This window comes from Phoca vitulina, unplaced genomic scaffold, assembly GCF_004348235.1.
Source record: "Phoca vitulina isolate PV1807 unplaced genomic scaffold, GSC_HSeal_1.0 scaffold12, whole genome shotgun sequence".
In the NCBI taxonomy this organism is placed as follows: domain Eukaryota; kingdom Metazoa; phylum Chordata; class Mammalia; order Carnivora; family Phocidae; genus Phoca; species Phoca vitulina.
This window is the reverse complement of record NW_022589715.1, coordinates 7,109,821-7,129,344: the sequence shown is the minus strand read 5'-3', so window position 1 is coordinate 7,129,344 and position 19,524 is coordinate 7,109,821. Positions and strand designations below refer to the sequence as shown.

Genomic DNA, 19,524 nt, shown 5'->3' with positions numbered 1-19,524 from the left:
GGGCTTTTTATAGATATTGGGGCAGGGCTCAGGGTCCAACAAGATTTTATGAGGCACCCAGGAACTCTGATATCAGGAAGCCTCTACCACTCCTACACATGAAAAGATAAGGGGAAGGAATAGTGTTAATGAAGCCTCCTGAGAAATGGAGCTATGGGTGTGGGTCTGTCCAACAGAAGTTGTGGCCACTACCGCCAGGACTATGGCCAGGCAGGGAGTGAGCCTGTGGCAGGAGCAATCTACTATACCAATCTAGCTCTCCTCCCAGCCATCACTATGTTTCCAGAGGCTCTTAAAGGACTGAGCCCATTTGAAAGCCAGAGGGCAAGGAAATCCCGGTGATTATGTTCTTGAGGTCAATCTTCCAGGCCACTGAGCAGGAAATAGAAAAAGGAAGGATGGATCTAGTGATGTAAATGGAGAACAATCGGAACAGAAAGAAAAGGTTTACACAAGAAAACCATGGGAGATTGAATTTAGTAAATGAAAGGAATCTAATAAAGCCTTCTCAATGATGATGTAGGCCAAATATGAGCAAAGAAAGAACATGGAGTACTTAGAAATGGGATTGAAGAAGAAATAATGGCAAAAATTAAGTAAATGAGCCAAGGGGAGGACAATATAGGCAAATGTTCAGGCCTGAATCTTTTGCTGTCACTCACATTTATGTCCACATCTGCGTTTGAAGGACAGCAATAGGTTTCCAATCAAGAAATCAAGTGATCTCGGATGTGAGGGCGATCTGGCTGCGACATCTGTCACCCCATTGATCACCAGGGTTGATTCGGCTGATCTGGCTGGCTAGGCGGGTGTCCCCTTCCTCCCTCACCGCTCCATGTGCGTCCCTCCCGAAGCTGCGCGCTCGGTCGAAGAGGACGACCTTCCCCGATAGAGGAGGACCGTTCTTCGGTCAAGGGTATACGAGTAGCTGCGCTCCCCTGCTAGAACCTCCAAACAAGCTCTCAAGAAATCAAGTGATCTCGATATGCACATCAATTTATATAATGTGATGCTAGCTGCAAAAAATACCTTTTTACTCTCTAGAACTTAGAGACCCTTGTCTTGCATACTTTATTTAATTTGATTTAAAATATTGAAAAGTCCATGACCTAGGAGTGCAAAACTCAATGCAATTTGGTATATTAAATATCAGTTGAAAGATTCTTCATATTGACACACATAATTACTACTCATCTCCAGAGAGCCTATTGTGCTAGATAGGGATTAGGGGCTTTCCAGACCACGTCCTGCCATACTATCAAAACTGCACTTGGAAGAGGCTGTAATCCACAACTTTCTGGAAAAGAGCCCAAAGCTCAAAGAGGAGGTAACACAGCCTACATGACCTAGAAAGTGGGAAGACTGGGGCTCACACTCAGGTCTCGGACTCCGTAGCTCTCATTCATCACTTAATGTGCTAGAAGCATCCCGAGGCAGTGGGGCTGCCTATAGTTGGGGCTAAACATGATGATTTCCATGTTTAGATACAGGAGCACTAATGGGAATCTGCTTTCTTTTCTAATTAATTGAGAAAAACATATCAGAAGAGACAGAAATTTTGAGTTAATTGGTTCAGGGAAATGAGATAGCTTGATTAAACAAGAGTACATGATACCCAATCGATGTTTATGACAGAGGGAAATGAACCTCACCTAGAGTTCTGGGGAGAGTCAGCAGGCTGGGCCTGAAAAATGTGGTTTCAGCAGGATGGAAAGATTGGAGATGAGATTGCAAAAGGAGATATTTAGCCATCAGAAATTGTTTGTGGGAAAGTGTGTTTTGCAAGTCTGCCTTCCTGGCAAACTTCAGATATTTATTTACATCATCTATCAACTTGCTTTATTGACTCATTCAATTTCTTTTTTAATTCCAAAAGCAAATTTGATTACTTTCTACATTCCATGCACACTTCTAGGTGCTGGGCATAGAAAGACAAAGCGATGTTCTCTTTCCCCTCATAGAGTTTTACATCCAGTGGAAGACACACAGCCACAAACCAGCAAGTGTAATCTCCTATGACGGGTGTTAAATAGCTGTGGAGGGTGCTTTGGAGACATAGAGAAAAAATAGCCTCATTACTAAGAAGTCAGAAGGAGTCCTTTTCAAGAGCTTGGTCTTGAAGAATGGGAATTAAATGGGTAGAGAGAAAAAAAAATAAAAAGGTTTTAAGTGAAGAGAATGACACCTGGGAAGTTCTTGAGAACAGAGGCAAAGAGTTTGTGGGACCAGAGTAGAGGATACTTGTGGGACTGGAACGGAAGATGAGCCAAAAGAAGCAGGCAGGTGCCAGGCCATGTGCAGAAGCTAGGGAATTTGCGAGGAACCACAAACCTCTGGGAAGCCACTATTAAGATTTAAATCAGCAGAGCGATAAAATCAGAGACAAGCTTGGGAAAGATCATATTGGATGCAATGTGAGGTGGACACAGGAGGAACTCCAGGCAGGAGGCACGGAGACCAGTTGGAAGCTTGGTTCCAAAGCTGAGTGATTGTGCAACTGGTCAGTCATGGTTACTGACATGGGGAACACAGGACGAGGAGTGGGCTTAGAGAAAATAAGTCTTCAACCTAATTATTTTCCCATGATAAATTCTCATCCTCCCTTCTTTAACATATTAATAAGGAGAAGGAAGATAAGTATAATTGATAAGAATGGATTTGAATATGCTTGTGCTTATTTTCTGGTCTTGATCAGAACGTAGGCTTCCAGGGAATTGTGTTTATTGTAAATCCCCAGAAGCAGGAGACGTGAACTGAGGGACCCCGATGGTATGGTCTCACCCCGTTCTCTCCAGTCTCCACTCCTCAAGATTTCTAAAGATAGGAAGGCACCTCTTCCCAGTGACTCCATGATCTTTGATGGGGAAAACCTAAGCCTTGGTCAGGAATAAATGAACTCACTGAGAATATGGTTTTTACTTCGGTGTACTTACCTTTTGCTAAGTAGTGTCTGTTGCACCAAGATTCACAGTAAGCAGGCAGAGTGAAAGAGGAGAAAGCAACTCACCCGCCACTTTGGAATGGATTTCTTACCTGCCCCACTGCAGATAAGGGACATTATTGATCTGATTAGGGTAGTTCAATTAACAGAGCAAAGAGATTTCGAGACTAGAGAAAAGGCTAAATGACTTTTGTCCTTGACCTAGAGAAACTACCTAGGCAGTACTTCAGTTTCTCTGTCTCCTACATGAGCCTCGTAAGGGGTACACTATCCCAATGAGCAGGTCTCGAACCCAGCTGATGTTGATGTGGTTTGGGAACCACTGCTCCAAATATAAAGACTGTAGGGAGCTTTTGAGAACAGGTCTATTTCATTTGGGCTCCCTCCTCCAAAATGGAGTAAGCACAGCCTGTGAAAAACAGTGTGAGATTCTCGAGCAAAACATACCATATCTTGGTAAATGAATGCTAAGTGATTTGAGGAAATATAAGATTGCTGTAGTAAATAATGCTTGATGACAAAAATATTTGGTTATTTTACAGTATTGCTCAAATGAGGAAAGAGCACTAATTATAACACTTTCTTTTCATTCTTGCATAGCAAGCAGGATTCTCTGTGGCAAATGTAAGAAACCAACTTTATAATTTAGGAGAAAATAAAAATTGTGGAAGGTCATGGGGGTGGCTCATAGGAATAAAGGGTAAGATTACAAGGAAGCTGGATGGAGACGTAAAACATCTGACTCTAGGGACCTGGGCTGTAGGAACCAACAGAAGTATCTCCCAAGGGGCAGTTGATAAAAGAGAAATTCTTACCAAATCGAGTTCTTTTAAAAATGTTGTTCATGGAGGAATGAGCCAGCATGAAAAGGAGTGATGTTTAAGAAGAAAGCGTGCTTTAGAACTTCTGAGAAGCAGTCATTCAAAATGCATGTACTTTAATTCTTTAGTGAGTGTTGATCCCTTGATGAATTATACTCATTTAAAACTGGAAACAGCCCAACAAATATTCTATATAAGGAACATACCTTGGAGGAAGACAGCATGAGCAATAATAATAATTTTGTAAACCTAGCTGTGCTATCTTGAGATCCAGCAAAGTAATGTAAAAAAATAGGTTAAGTTGTGCAATGATAAACTTATGAAGGCTGACAAGTCACAAGAAGTCATGGGGGAGGGTAGGGAGGAGAAGGAGGAGAAGGGGGAGGAAGAGGAGGAAACTTACCTTCCAGTGGTAAAATAAAACTTATTTTGGCAGAATTTATAATGAACTGAAAATTAGTTCCTTTCCATGTGTGTCAAATTTTCTTAAAATAAATACCCTTACACGGATTGTGAATGATACCCTGCCCCAGCCAATGGATAACATTCCTTAACTGCTATTTAGTTCAACAAATTTTCAGACAATAATTCAGATGGTATTTTAGTGTTAATTGTCACAGAATTAAATCCAGAAGTCTTGATGATGGAATGATAGAGTTTATAGGACTAAATGTATGTGGTGAAGTGTGTCATTTTCCTAATACCACAGTAGAGAAGAAAGAGTCTTTTTCATCTTGAGACATTTTGCTCACTCCTACACGTATTATCGATGTAAATTTAGGCAAGCATTTTGACCTTTATAAGCTTCCATCTCATCATACAAAAGGAGACGATTAACTAATTATAAACCCTGCCTATCTCTCAGGATTGTGAAGTACATTGGGCAAAATGATGGGTGGTAAAATCACTTTGCAAACTCTACAGCACCTTATGAATGCAAGGGTTACTTATAGGTATCTGGACATATTATTTCATAATAAACTTCAGGGAAAAATTCTAATGTTTTGGATTTCTTGACTAGGAGGGCCATAAAAACTGGAAGTCATAGAATTCACATTCATCACAACCATTTGGAGCAATATTTCCCAAAGCAAAACAATGATTTTAAAGAGTTAACTTCAAAGTGCTAAGTTTATATTGTAACCCTTAAAAGAAAGTAATTTATGTCTGTAATATATGCATCTCCATAAACCATTTCTTTTTTAAGACCCTGTGAACGACACTAAGAAAAGCTGCAGTTGCAACACCACCTTTGATGTGACAGAGCATGAACATAAAATTAATATTGCGTACAAATACAATCTCGAAGCATTAGATAGTGAGCTCACTGCTTAATTGTTCTGAAAATGATAGGGTATGCTTCTTTTAGACTACATCATCAAGAATTTTTTTTAATTGCCCTTTAATAGAAATCAGGCTATATTTTTAGTCTAGAGAAAACAGAGTCTGTGGGAACCACCTTCTTCCACCCATGCCTTGGCAGTGGGAACTAGTGTCTCAGATCAAGACTATTTACCGATCCCCATGGCAACAATGTGCTCTTGCTTGCATAAATTCTAATATCATAAGGACCCAATGGTTCTCTACTATGGCATCTCAATCCCAAAATAACTATATTGATGTGAAATATAAATGCTCTAAATAGAACATTTTTTTAAATTAAAATATTGCTATGATGCTAGAAAGTCTGATGTTGCCTTTTCACCAGATTTTCATTTTGGAATAAACCCTCTGCCGTTTCTGAGTATGGACATTGGACCTTCAAAGGAGTTGGGCCTTTTAATCTGTTACTTAGCAGAGCATTATGCGGACTGCACCGATGCTGAGGTTGGAGCTCTGAGTAATGTCCCTACACCATGGAGCAGCAGTCCATGAAGACACTGCTGTGGGCTGCCTCGGTTTAGGGGTCATTATCCTCCTGTTTGCCAGGCCCAAGTGTTCTACAGAGCAGACTTCCTTCCATACACATGCATTATCATTTTTGTTTGAGAGAGTGTAGGTGATGGTACAGATATTCTATTTCCCTTGGACAGCTTCCCCTCCAATGTTTCAAATGCATTAATACTCAGCAGGTGAAATTAAAATACTTTTTATACTTCCGAACCATTCTCTTGTAAGATCTCCTATGATTGTGAAATCAGGGTTGAGTGAGCTGCAACTGGATGTGTCATTCATTGATTTTTTTTTTTTTTTTTTTTAGTAGAGATTTAACATTTCTATGCATTTTAACACTCTCTTTTGGTAATGAAAGCATTGGGAGCCAACTCTTTCTCTGTTCTCTCTTGAAGGCCTGGTGTTCTTTCTCATTTTTCAAGTGTTTCATGAACACACACTTTCAGGAACACTTAGCATTGTCATGAAGAGGAGTGTTTCAATACTCTGGACCCACTGCTTGTACTCCAAATAATTTGCCTCTGCCCTTTGCATTATAAAAGCAACCAGATGAAAAAGAGTGTTGTACATCTAAGCATAGACAAAAGAGTTCCAACAAGTGGAAAGGTTGCCCAGGCTCCAGCTTGACTCCCAAAGTTCTAAAATAAGTGCTTTTTTTTTTGCTTTTTCTTTTTCCTTTTTCTGAAGTTGTCTAATGAGAATGCTAGTTGGGAAGGACTGAGTGAAGAAACAAGTGAATTTCAATCTCATTGAGGTCAAGAACTTTATTTTATTCATGTTTGTATTCCATGTGCTTATTGGCCCCGTCTAGGCCTTACACAAAGAAAGAAAGGAAAGATTTAATTAATCATCAAGTGGTCATTTTTGTGATATAAGCAGGAGAAAGAGCTTTATTTAAAAAATTATATTATTAAGATATACTAAACCAAGCACAAAGCTTAAGTTTGGGGAATATTTCTTTTTTAAAATTTTATTTATTTTTTAGAGAGAGAGTGCATGCAAGAGCAGGGAGAGGGGCAGAAGGAGAGGGAGAAGCAGGCTCCCCGCTGAGCAGGGCCCTGGCATCATGACCTGAGCCCAAGCAGACGCTTAAGGAATTGAGCCACCCAGACGCCCCAAGTTTGGGGAATACAGTTATGTGTCTGTCTTTATGTATCTGCAGTATATTTGTGTGTGATATAGAAAGTGTGACTATAAAATAATGAGGCTTAAAGAGACACATGTTTTGGACAATATATTGGTGTTGAAGTGAAGTCTAACTAAATAAGGCACACTAAAGTGCTTCCCAAACTCAAGTGGCATCCAAACATAAAATGTTGCAATTACAGATTATTCAACAGCACATATTTATTGATCAGCTGCTTTGATCTATCTCAATAAAATAATAACATTGTTAGGGACCAGGAAGAATGAAATGACTCTGCCCATACAAGCTATACAAGTCCAGAAAACAGAGCATAACCGATATAAAAACTGATGGCGGGCTGTAGAGGTAATGCATATCCAAGACCCTTTAATGATGAGGCACTCTTACCTGTCCGATACACAATTTGGCTTTGGAATATATTGTTTCTTTTTTTCTGAAGGAGCATTTTTATCACTGTAATTTCAAATCATGGCAGCTCAGAAGCTGTCATTAAGAATAAGAGTAAACTGAAGAACTTTTTTTCCTCCTCCACAGACAGTATTGCAATCTATGGATGTAATGTGAACGTAGCAGCAGAAAAAGACATGAAACCAGACAGGTTCTCGATAACTTCGTAGTTGGAGCCACTAGCGATTGTGTTTGCACTTATTCTCAGCTGCAATCACTCAGTCTCACAGTTGGACAACACCTCTCATTCAAAATAAACCTTCCATTCTTGATTGCTCTGTATCAGGTTGCTGCCACTTCCAGCAGTTTCTTGATCAGAACACATTGCTTTAAGATTTGCCTCTTTATGTCCTCCAAGCAAATGAACAAGCACAAGAAGATTTTGAAACATCTTATTACACTTACCAGTGTTATTTGACTCTGCAACGAGTTCAAAACAAATCACAATGAGTAATGCTGTGGTTGAAGAGCCGCGATTTCCATTTACCTGTATCTGTGGATAAGGAACGTGGTGAGCTTTTTGGACCAGAGACTCTCTGTCCATCATGGTTAAAATTTTACATGCGGGATGAAAAGACTGGAGAAAAGCAGAGCGATTTACTGAACTTGTTGCCTTCAGAAAGCAATCTCATTAAAGCAGCTTGTAGGTAGTTCTAAAGTATCACAAATAAAATAAGCTCAGGTTTGGAGAAATATATATCTCCCTGTAATGTCTGGGCATTTTTCTAAACACTCGTCATGCCTTTTCCTATGTTAATGGCTAGCTTAGATGTTGTATACAATACTTTATGGGTTCCAATGGCTGTGTGAGCCTCTGGACGTGGTTAGTTCCTCAGAAATGCATAGTAACACGCACTTTTGCAAAGTCTCTCAACTTTTCTTTGGACCAATGGCCAAGTGTGTTCTGAGAAATGCTTCCATGACTTAACAGCCTCACCACTCAGTACTTCCACGTCCGTACCAGCCTTACTGACCTTGCTTAGTCTGGCTCACTAAACTGACAGGATGATTCCTAGTTGATCCGTGCCTTTAAATCACCTTCTCCTGCAAAAATGTTCACTGGATTCCAAGTGAGAGAGAATGCTATGGCATTCCAACATTTTCTCTTTACTCAGATGTCCAACAATTGTAATCAAAATACGTTGAAATTGCTTACCCTTGTTTCAGCTCATCTCTTCAAGCTCTGCCTGTAGCTCAATGAAACATTTGCAAAAACAAAACAAAACAAAACAAAAAACTTCTTCATTGTACATTAATGTCTCTGCCTGTTCTGTAGAGATAAGCCCATGGACATGATCACGCTTAACTGGGCTGTCTACATAGGAAGATAGAGTAAGATAGAATAGACTTTAAATGATACACTATTACAATTAGTAAAGCCTTTTAAACACTGGTTTTTTTATAGTCACTGATTTTTTTATAGTCAGTATGACAAAAAACCCCACCTAATAACAGCAAAATCTGAGTAGATTAATGTTAATATTTTTTATTGAAAACTCATTTATTTAGAAATATTACTTTAGGAATTTATTTAGGAATAGAACATTATATTAGGTACTATAAATAGATTATGTAGTATATACTAGGCTGAGTTCCTGAAGTCAGGAATATTCTAATCCACTTTACAGTTTCATTAGAGAACAAAAATAATTGAATACTGTTTCATCTTGTTTTGCCTTGTTTTATTTTTTAAATGAGATATAGAACTAAACTCTCAAGTAACTATGGCTATCCCAACTTGTGTGCTTTCTCCTGGAAGGAGGTCCTTACATTCCACATAAAGTCAAAGAAGTATCATTGGACACCTATGATGAGCTTGAGACCTTAAAGCCCAGAAGGAATATGAGACCAGTCTGGGCTTTCTATTCTGTTGTTCAGGGGCTCATAATTGGAAGACCAAAAAAAAAAAAAAAAAAATTTTGCTTGCAAATAATTTTTTAAAAAAAATGTTTCTTGCAAATTATGGGACATGAGTTTAGAAAGAAGTAGAGGCAAGAGGGCCTATCATTTACAAATGGCACAGAAGAGCAAAATCAAACCCTGTGAAGAGAGTAAAAATGAGATGAATTTACCCAAGATCATCTCCCCAGATACCGCCAGCTCAGTTAGAGCCAAATTGCTATTGATGACTTCAAAGCACCAGATCATGTAATCTGACATAGAAGGATATATGACACAAATAATCAAATATTTTAACAATAAAAACACGAAATGAATTAAACATTCCTGTTATATAGGGCTACTAGAATTACTTAAGGGACCTTCTAGATGCAATCTGTTATGTTAAGCACAGTGATTCTGCTTTTCAATGTGCTGGGCAGAATTTTAAATCCAAGTGGTCATATAAGCATGGCAGACCAATTTTTAAACTAGCTGAAGCCCCAACACTTCATTCTATACCTCTCCCCCTCTTCCTTCTTCTCTTCTAACATATTCAATAGTTGACTTAGAAAGTAAGATGTCCCTTTAGAAACAAAGAAGACATTAAGAATTTTCTTGCCAGGGGCGCCTGGGTGGCTCAGTCCATTAAGTGTCTGCCTTCGGCTCAGGTCATGCTCCCAGGGTCCTGGGATCGAGCCCCACATCGGGCTCCTTGCTCAGTGGGGAGCCTGCTTCTCCCTCTCCCTCTGTCTGCTGCTCCCCCTGCTTGTACTTGCTCTCTGCCTCTCTCTCTCTCTGAGTCAAATAAATAAATAAAATCTTTAAAAAAAAAAAAAAGAATTTTCTTGCCAGGAAAGAACCCACCCACCTGCTTGTCTCAGTAAACATTTGCTTTCAAGATTGCTGTAGTATTCTATTATCAGGTCTCATCAAGAAGGAAAACTAAGTCTCATAAAAGAATCACAATTCTGATTGTGCCAAAACTCCTCCCTTTAACATTACCTAAAACCAACATGCTAAGCCTGTCACTCGAGGTCCTTTGGGTTTTGTCCATCCCAAGCCTCAGCCAACGTGAACTCCTCACAATTAGTCAAGCAGATTCTGAACCATATTGCTTCTTGGCGATGACTCAAACTCTGTCCCCCTAGAATTCTTGCCTTCTCATTTACCCATTTATTCACACAGGAACTTAGGACATATGTACTCATTACTTGGTCTGGGCCAGTCTCTGTGCCTGTCTCAATTCTAACCCTACTTCAAGAGTGAGGAGTCTCATTCAAAGCCATGCAATGAATCCACGACATCTTTCTTTATCTTTCTGACAAAGGATAATTTACTCATCTATCCATTTTGTCATTTATTCATTTAAATATTGTATTGAATGCCTATTGTATGCTAAGTCCTAATAATACAAGTATACATGAAATCTGTTCCCTGACCATATAGAACTTGAAGCTGAGTTGAAAAACAAACCAATGAAAGAGCAGGTACCCCATGATTATAGAGTGGAAGGGTCATACAATGTGTGCTCCAGAACTGAGACCACACGGGAAGGGCGAGGGTCCTCTCCCCAGAGGAGAAAACTGCTGATCTGAGCCTTGAAATTTAAGGAGAATTAGCTAAATACAGAAGAGAATGAAGAATGTTCTATGCAGAAAGAAAAGGCAGAGGAAAATAGCATAAGAAGTCTGAGGAAAACCATGGCTTTCTACCTGGCCGGGCTGCACATACACGACAGCCATTCAAGGCAGCAGAAACGGAAAGACCTTGGTGGGGGAGTGACCAGAGATGAGATGAAGATGTGAATTGCAAGTAGATTTTGAAACATATCTGAGAACTGAGCTAAGAAATTTATATTTTATCCTAAATGGTTTGGGGAAGGATCAAACAGTGCTGAGGGCAGAGGGGAAAAATCAGAATTTGATTTTGAATGTTACCATCATCCACAGAAATACTTGAAGCTGAAAAAAAGAATTCCCGACAAAAGCCTGATCTCTCAAAATGGATGAAATCCACTTTTTGTATTAATTCTGGTTTTCTTTTTCTCAAAGAGCAAGAAGTCCAGGGGTGGGTAGTTCATTGCTACAGCCTCTCAATGATGCTATCAAGAACTGAAATTCTTTCTGTCTGTCTGCTCCAGCTTCCTCACCTCTTAGGTCTGTGTCCTCTTGCTTGTCCCCTCCTGGTCACCGAGCAGCTGCTGCAATTTCAGGGGTCAAGTCTGTTCTCTGGGAAGGAAATAGGTGGAAGACGCAGAGGGACAAGAGGGGCAAAAGCTGAATCTATACCTTTTTAACAGATAAATAAACACTTTCCTGAAGTCACTCAGGGGATTTCCTATTTACACCTATGTGGCCAGAACCCCGTTACATGGTTGTCCCTAGCTGCAAGGGACAGTGCGGGGGAAAAAAGAAAAAGAGTTTCCTTTTCGGATTTCTTTCTTTCTTTTCTTTTCTTTTTTTAAGATTTTACTGATTTATTTGAGAGAGAGAGCATGGGCAGACGGAGAGGGAGAAGCAGACTCCCTGCTGAGAGCCCCCTCCCTACTCGGGGCTCCATCCCAGGACCCTGGGATCATGACCTGAGCCTAAGCAGATGCTTAACCGACTGAGCCACCCAGGCGCCCCTAATATATCTATCTTGTACTCTTCTCTCTTCTCTTTTATACAAATTTTATTTTTTAAGGGTTTATTTTCAAGCAATCTCTTTTTTTTTTATTATGTTCAGTTAGCCACGGTATAGTACATCATTAATTTTTAATATAGTGTTCAATGATTCATTTGTATATAACACCCAGTGCCAATCACAACACGTTCCCTCCTTAATACCCATCACCCTGTCACCCCATCCCCCACCCCCTCCCCTCTGAAACCCTCAGTTTGCTTCCCGGGGTCCATAATTTTAAAACATACACAAAGTAGAGAGGATAATATAATGAGTCCCCTATTGATCACTCAACCACCTGCGACGATTATCATTTTTGCCAATCTTGTTTCATCTATCCTTCCCCTTTTCCTCTGGAATGTTTTAAGCAAACTAGTTCCATTTCAGTACACAAAAATGAATTATCCCTGTATACCTCAAATTTATTTTTTCTTCAAACAAGAGAATCTATAAGAGTTTTAACATGACTCTGAAAAAAAATGGCGAATGGAAAAATGTTATTTGGAAATTCTCTCTTTTACATATGTGTACACACACACACAAGAGTAACAACAGACTGGAAAAAAGAGAGAGAGAGAGAGAGAAATTTTAAAATGGAGAAGCCCAATTTCCAGGAACTAGAAGGCTAAGTGGAGTTTCCACGGTCCGCTGAAGGAGTACCTCTCACCTATATCTTTATTAGCCAGAGCCGATTTCTCCTTCCCCACCCCCACCCTTAAAATTTAGGTCACAGCTTCATGTCATTTAAAGTATCACTGACAGTTAACAAATGTAGCAATTAGCATTCTATTCAAGTTTAATGCTTTAACATTAAAAGAAATTTTCTATATCTCACACTGTATGCTAGATGGTAGCTTATTAGAAACAGCCCCACTATATCCTAAATGAGAAGCTGTTTAAGGAAGAACCTGACCTCTCCTGTCTTAGAGATTTTGATTACCTTGACCTTCTGCTCCTACCTGATCCTTTAAGACAAAGAATTCAGAGTGTTAGCAACTATTCTTAACTAAATAAATACATTAAATACGTATGTATTCATTCACACACAATGTCCATTTGTTCAGCCATTCATTTATATGTTCATCCGTTCACTACACATTGCGCAGGTCCTGTACATATCTTATCTCTAAAATCTTTAAGGTTGAAGACCCCGGCCAGGAACAATAATCGTGTCTCTGTTTTCATAAAACTAAGCAAACCCACATCCTAAAAGCTCTATGTGGGAATCAGGGGGAAAGCGATTGTTCTCTAAACGTCTGGGGAGTAAAAATGCCAATCTGAAAGCGTATTTCCAAAAAGGCGTAGTGGCAGGACGGCAGGGTGGAAAATGGGCCTGGCTGGAAGGATCTCTATATGTGTATTTTTATCATCCATGTGTTGGATGAAGCGGAGAGCTGCCAGATAGCTGCTTTTCCACAGCTTGGAGTTACTGTTGGGAACAGATCCATGTATGGAAGCGAAAGCCGAAAGGCACAGATAAGCAGAGATCCAGCTATGCAAACCATGTTTAGAGACACTTAAAGGACAAGCATCCCAGGTCCTTTCTTTCTGGTAAATTCGGCGAAGCCATCATCCCGGGTCTTTTTTCACATCCAGCCCATGCGGACCGAACAGCCCAGACTTGACAGAGGTAGGTGAGGGCTTTTGTGATGAAACTTATCTAAAGGATCATTCACGAATATTCCCTCCCTAGAGAGAGCTCTTGATGTCCTTTAAGGGAAGCTGCCAGATGATATTTTGAAAAAAAAAAGAAAGAAAGAAAGATTTGGGTTGGGGCTGGTGACTAAGAGGTATTTAACAGCTCTGCCTTCACAAACCAGGGCAGCTTGGTTACAGAAGGAAAGGGACAGCACAGAATGGCTGCCAAATATGATCCCTTTTTCCGGGGTCACTTACCCTTTGGATTTTTGTGGATACGAATCTTCCTGGATATTGCCAGCACCTTTGGAATGGGCCACAGCTTCCCGTGGATTCTGATACGGGGTATTTTAGGCTGGGGTTGGTAGGATTTGCCCTTTTCCTTGCTTGCTCCCCCGAAGCCAGCATAAACTCCCACGTGGGCTAGTTCTTCCTTAGACATGGAAGAGCTGCTTGTAAACGACATTATTATTTTTGGCAGAGGAAGTCATTTTTGCAGTGTTTCTCAGCAGATCGGAGGTTGATTACATCCTGTTCAAAGATTCTTGAGTTGCTTTCACAAACACGGGTCTTGCGCAAGTTGAAATTGCTGAAACCAGCTGTAACACTGGACTTTTCTCGCTACCTTTAACATCTTCTTTCTTTTTTGTTAATGACTGAAAACACAGGAACTTGAGGGGAGATTTCCCCAAAGATTATTCTAGGTTAGCTGTCAGGGTTGTTCGAGAATTCTAGATTGTGGCAGAACCACAAAAGCTGCGTGTCTCAGGGGTCCAAAGGAGAAGTGTAAATGTGAAGACAAGAACAATACCAGTATCTATATGACTCTAGTCTATTTTCTAAAAATACTGGTTAACCCAGACAAGTCATATCAATAACACTTTGAAATGCTACTCTAGCTAATTACCAAATTGTAATAATTAGATCATTAAAGCCATCCTTTTAAAATTGTTGGCAAAATCTGGGAACTATTACCTAACACTCACAAAAGTCAAAGGAAAAATTTACAGGTCATATCTGTAAAACGTGTGTGTCTTTCCAAGATTGAAGTAAAAGAATTTTTTCACAAGAAAATGAAATGTAAATTTAAAATTTCTGTTGTTGAGAATAATGTGTCTATATTTTAAGCAAGATTTGAAGCCCCTTGTTATTTAGCTTTTCAATCTTAAAATAAAGCTTAAGAAGGGAAAAAAAAAAAAGAAAAATTGAATGTGGTTTTTCCTTCCCTGATGACAAAGCATGACATGCAAAATGATTAATAAACAAGTGTAAGAAAATAATAAAATGGTTTATAACACTGAGCAAGGAGATGTTCTTTGGATAAATTAGGTAGCAGGAAAAGCAATTTGCTTAGGGGATATAGATAAGAGGACTATAGTTATGCAGTGGCTTCTTTCAAATTGTTAATGTTGTGTAATACAAAAAAAAAGTAGCAGAGAAAGAGAAAACATGGTTCTACTCCAATAATAATACTTCATCATTATTAAAATAATTATAATACAAAACACCGATTTTTTCATCAAATTATTCCTTTTCATGTCTAGACTATTTACACTGACAACGCATTAAATTAACAACACATTCAAACTTACCTTTCACACATCTCTAAAATAGGCTACGTTACTTCACTTAAAAATACTAATATTCTGTAAATGCGCACGCGTGAGAGAGGGAGACAGAGAAAGGCAGGCAATAAACTATGCCTTCTTTTTTTAAACCAACAGAGACAAGCTGTCATAACTTTAGCTAAAGTGGAACAGGCCTACAAAAGGATGGCTTTAAAATATTTAATTAAACACTACATACCAACCAGCTTTTCTAAAGGAACGGCACAGCAGGAGTCCGGGCAATTTTCAATAACTAGAAGGTTATTATAAATTATGTCACTAATATTTGTGACCAGATGCGATGCATAGTTGACATCATTGGCTGTTTTCTCAGTTGCTCACTGCCAAGTACATTTTAAGTGTGCATTCCTCATGAGAAATGCCCATTCCTGTTTTTCTTTAGCAAGCAAATTTGAGAAGTGTAATATAAGTAATAAAGAGTGACTTACTGCTATTTTGATATGGAGTATGTAAACGTCTATGGAAAAAAATTGACAAATAGTTAAACTATTTGATCTTTTGACTATGACCTCTGCAGTGCTCAGTGATGACTCTACACGTAGAAAATCTTGGGAAGAACATATTTTGAGAAGGAAACTGGAAGTATTGACAGTCTCATGTGAAAAAAAGAAGACTTGGATGCTCTATGCCATAGTTAGCTGAGATATGAAGGAAATTCATGGTGACCAAGAATGACAAAGAAGTTGAAATTGATCCTAAGAGCCTAGAGCACAGATCTGAGGCTCCCGTGTATATTGACAAGACCAGACAGGATAGCTCCTGGGCTGGGTCAGTTGTGCTCCAAAGAGCGGGAAGAGCAAGGGCTTGTAGGGGCTTCGGTGGGAAACAACTTCCCTGAACACTAAACGGGGAGTTTGTATGAAAGTAAGAATAGAGGTTTACTTTTCCAGAGGTACGAAAGATTTTGACCTACAGGAAAGGTCATTAAGTTTCAAGGAAATGATAGCATTGGTTACTTTTTTAAAAAATCCCTTTGGGAACTTTAAATAAAATAAGATTGTCTCAGATGATTAAAAATTGTGGGACATTGAGGGGTCTCTGACCAACCACTGATGATTGCAAGAACCTTAAAGCGGGCTTGAGACTAGGGAACAAATTTGAAGACCAGAGAGGCTACCCACTTTCTCCAAGGTTCATCAGTGGGAAGTGAAATTTCCCCAGAATCCAGATCACTTAGTTTTCTGATCAGAACTAGCCTGCCCTTGCGGCACTTCTTTCTTAATCTTAAAGTTACACGATATTTTCAAGTGGCATGGCAAGATATGAGAAGAATTCCATGACAGAGGATTTTTAAAGGTAGTTTTAAGGTATATAAAGTAATGAGAAGGTGGGGCGCCTGGGTGGCTCAGTCGTTAAGCGTCTGCCTTCGGCTCAGGTGTGATCCCAGGGTCCTGGGATCGAGCCCCGCATTGGGCTCCCTGCTCTGCGGGAAGCCTGCTTCTCCCTCTCCCACTCCCCCTGCTTGTGTTCCCCCTCTCACTGTGTCTCTCTCTGTCAAATAAATAAATAAAATCTTTTTAAAAAAATAATAAAGTAATGAGAAGGTGACGAATTCCTGTGGCACTTAGTGCTGGTGAGGAGAAAATGCCCTTTCCTCTCCCATTGACTTTTTCCCATGCTTCTCACCTCTAACTGCTCATTAGAATCACTGGGGATGAGTGCAGTCCACACTACACCCCTGATGAACTACATATGCTCATGGGGTCCAGGCAAGGGTAGTTTATTTTTTAAATCTACCCCATGAAATTTAAATATGCAGCCAAAGTTAAGAACCACTTCCTTTTTGTAATAAAAAAAGTGGTAACCATTTCAAAATTTATTTCAACAGGGGGAATTAACAGAACCACAGCTGAAGATTAAAAATGAGCTCTTTCCCAAAGAGATTACTTCTTTGGAAGTTTTACTGATGTAATCTTTGCTGACAGGGAGTTCCTCTTTTAAAGTTTCAGCATATTTAAAAAGAAGTTTTCTCTAAGCCAAAGGATTGATACGGATCTGACATCTCACATACTTCTTTAGCCTGAAACATATGTGTTCTAACCACAATTATTGAAAGGTAAAACATATATGAATATGTGACATTAGGGTTCTGAGCTACAGCTGTTAAATGAAACTTCATATCGTTTTAGCAACTATTAAACAGCCATCTTGAAAAGGCTTGTTAATTTTGGATAGCAACCGTTTTCTAAGGAATAAGCAAATCATTGTCTTTTTTTTTACTTTTGCATTTCTAAATGGCAAGACCTTTGGAAAGAGGGTACGTGATTTTATGCAGCATATATATTAATTTATCACATATCAAAGTATATGAATAAGAAACTAACACTAGCAAAACATGATGAGGATATGTAGGGCCACATAAGACTTCTTCCATTTAAGTGGGAAATGAAGACTGGGTTGTCCAAACCCTGCAAGGAAAGAGTCTGGACTAAATGCAGGTACATAAAATTTAAAACTCTTAGATTTCAGCTCAGGCTAAAGAAGACTATTCAAGGTAGTGGATGGAAGGAGCGAGCAGAGTTCTGACTGCTGTGAGTAGGTGGAGTCAGACCATGGAATTTCGTTCTGGCTCTTCAATGTACTCATGGCTGTGTGACCTCCATTTCCTTCTCTGTGAATTGTGGACAGTAACAGCAAAAACCACAGTGAAGGGATTAAGTAGCAAAATGCAAACAAGGAGGTTAGCATAGTGGCCAATAAATGGTGGTACCATCTTTGTAAGCAATAGTAGAATCAAATCAGTCTCCTGAGGAAGTCTCTGAAACTAGAAATACTAAATAGAAGAGTGATCATATTTCAAAGAGAGTATAGATGAATTCTTTTTTTTTTTTTTAAGATTTTATTTATTTATCTGAGAGAGAAAGAGCACAAGAGCAGGGGTGGGAGGGTCAGAGGGAGAGGGAGAAGCAGACTCTCCACTGAGCAGGGAGCCTGCCTTGGTGGGCTCGGTCCCAGGACCCTGAGATCATGACCTGAGCCGAAGGCAGATGCTTAACTGACTGAGCCACCTAGGTGCCCCTAGATGAATTCTTAAATGCCTTTCAACCCAGTTCCTAAAATCAACCCAGCACTAACGTTGAGGCTTTGGGAGGTACTGATTAAATACTCTTTGACTAGTTGATTATGAGCATTGAATTCCTCTCCTCCAAATCATACCGTGAAGGTGAGCCTGGGACCTGTCCATTTAATATATCAAGAATAAATAAATACAGATATATATTTACTCATGAATATTAAGAGACATATAGAAAAGGAATTTCAAAATGAACTCATATCATAATAGAAAAGGGCACCAGTTAACAAGACACTTCTTGAATCATTTTCTGAGCAAGGTGTGTTTTAGGTAGAAATTGAAGAATCCATTGAATAGTTACTCTTTTCATAGTAATGCATTATGTTCCAATTAATAATAATATATAATAGTAATTATAAGTCTAGTCCTTTAGTCTGTCTAGCAGCTTGCCCCTGAGAGATAAGATGTGATGATATATGGAATGACATTATCAATTGCAAGCTATTCTTGAATTTCATTTAAAGAAATATAATCTTAACAAATGATTTCTAAATCTTACCTTATTTTACCATTGTTTTACCCATATGGACAAAATATATGCTATGAAATAAAAAGCCTTCTTCTTCTTCTTCTTCTTCTTCTTCTTTTTTTTTTTTGCTTAAAGCCCTGAATTCTAGATTCAGACAAATCTATTAACTCCCAACAGTGCATCTTAATACCATGCTGGGCAAGCATGTGTTGAGCCCTATTATTTTCCAAGCATGCTTCTAAGCAAGCTACATATATTAATTTATTAATCTGACAATTGCTTTGTAAGATAAGCAGCCATTTTACGAAGAGTGATACACAGAAAAGTTAAGTAATATGCCCAAGGTCACACAGCAAGTAAATAGAAGAGGCAGGATTTGAAGCCTGTCCTTAGCCTCTGTATTACAACTGCCTCACAATTGTTTCTTGGCCTTTTAAAAATGGAAACAAATAAATTAATGTATGAAAAAAGTAATGTCCAAAAGTATTTAGTGTAGTGTCTGATAAGAAAAGCAAACTTATTCTTCTCAGATTACTGTTCATTTAATTTAATCTGTTGAATGGGTAAGCTAATCATTTGAAATAGTGCTTCTGAATAAGAAACGGTAATAAATAATATTTAATATTTAGTCTTATTTATTAATGTTAAATATTTATTAAATACTATTTAATATTTCTGAATAAGAAATAATATTGATTGTTCTTTGTAAACTAACATTTCCAAATTGTTGATTGGACATTTTTCAGACATAGATGTTAAATTATTATTTTGTGACTATATTCCATCCTCTTCCCCTCTCTGTTCATTATATTATGTTTCAATAAATATGTGTCAGAATTTTTACATCCTTCCCCCCCCATTCTTCACTGTTATGTAGCAAAGAAGAGTTAGACAAAAATCATAAAATGAGATAAGAATCATC

The 19,524-nt window shown here is 38.8% G+C and overlaps 1 protein-coding gene across 1 annotated transcript in view; it reads left to right on the top strand.

Moving 5' to 3' along the window:
* The first annotated feature begins 13,252 nt into the window (after nucleotides 1–13,252).
* SLC8A1 (solute carrier family 8 member A1) overlaps nucleotides 13,253–19,524 on the top strand; it is a 372,498-nt gene continuing 366,226 nt past the window's right edge. Inside the window, exon 1 of the mRNA XM_032410379.1 lies at nucleotides 13,253–13,424. The gene's annotated coding sequence lies outside the window, so the exon portion shown is untranslated. The remainder of the gene's footprint in view (nucleotides 13,425–19,524) is intronic.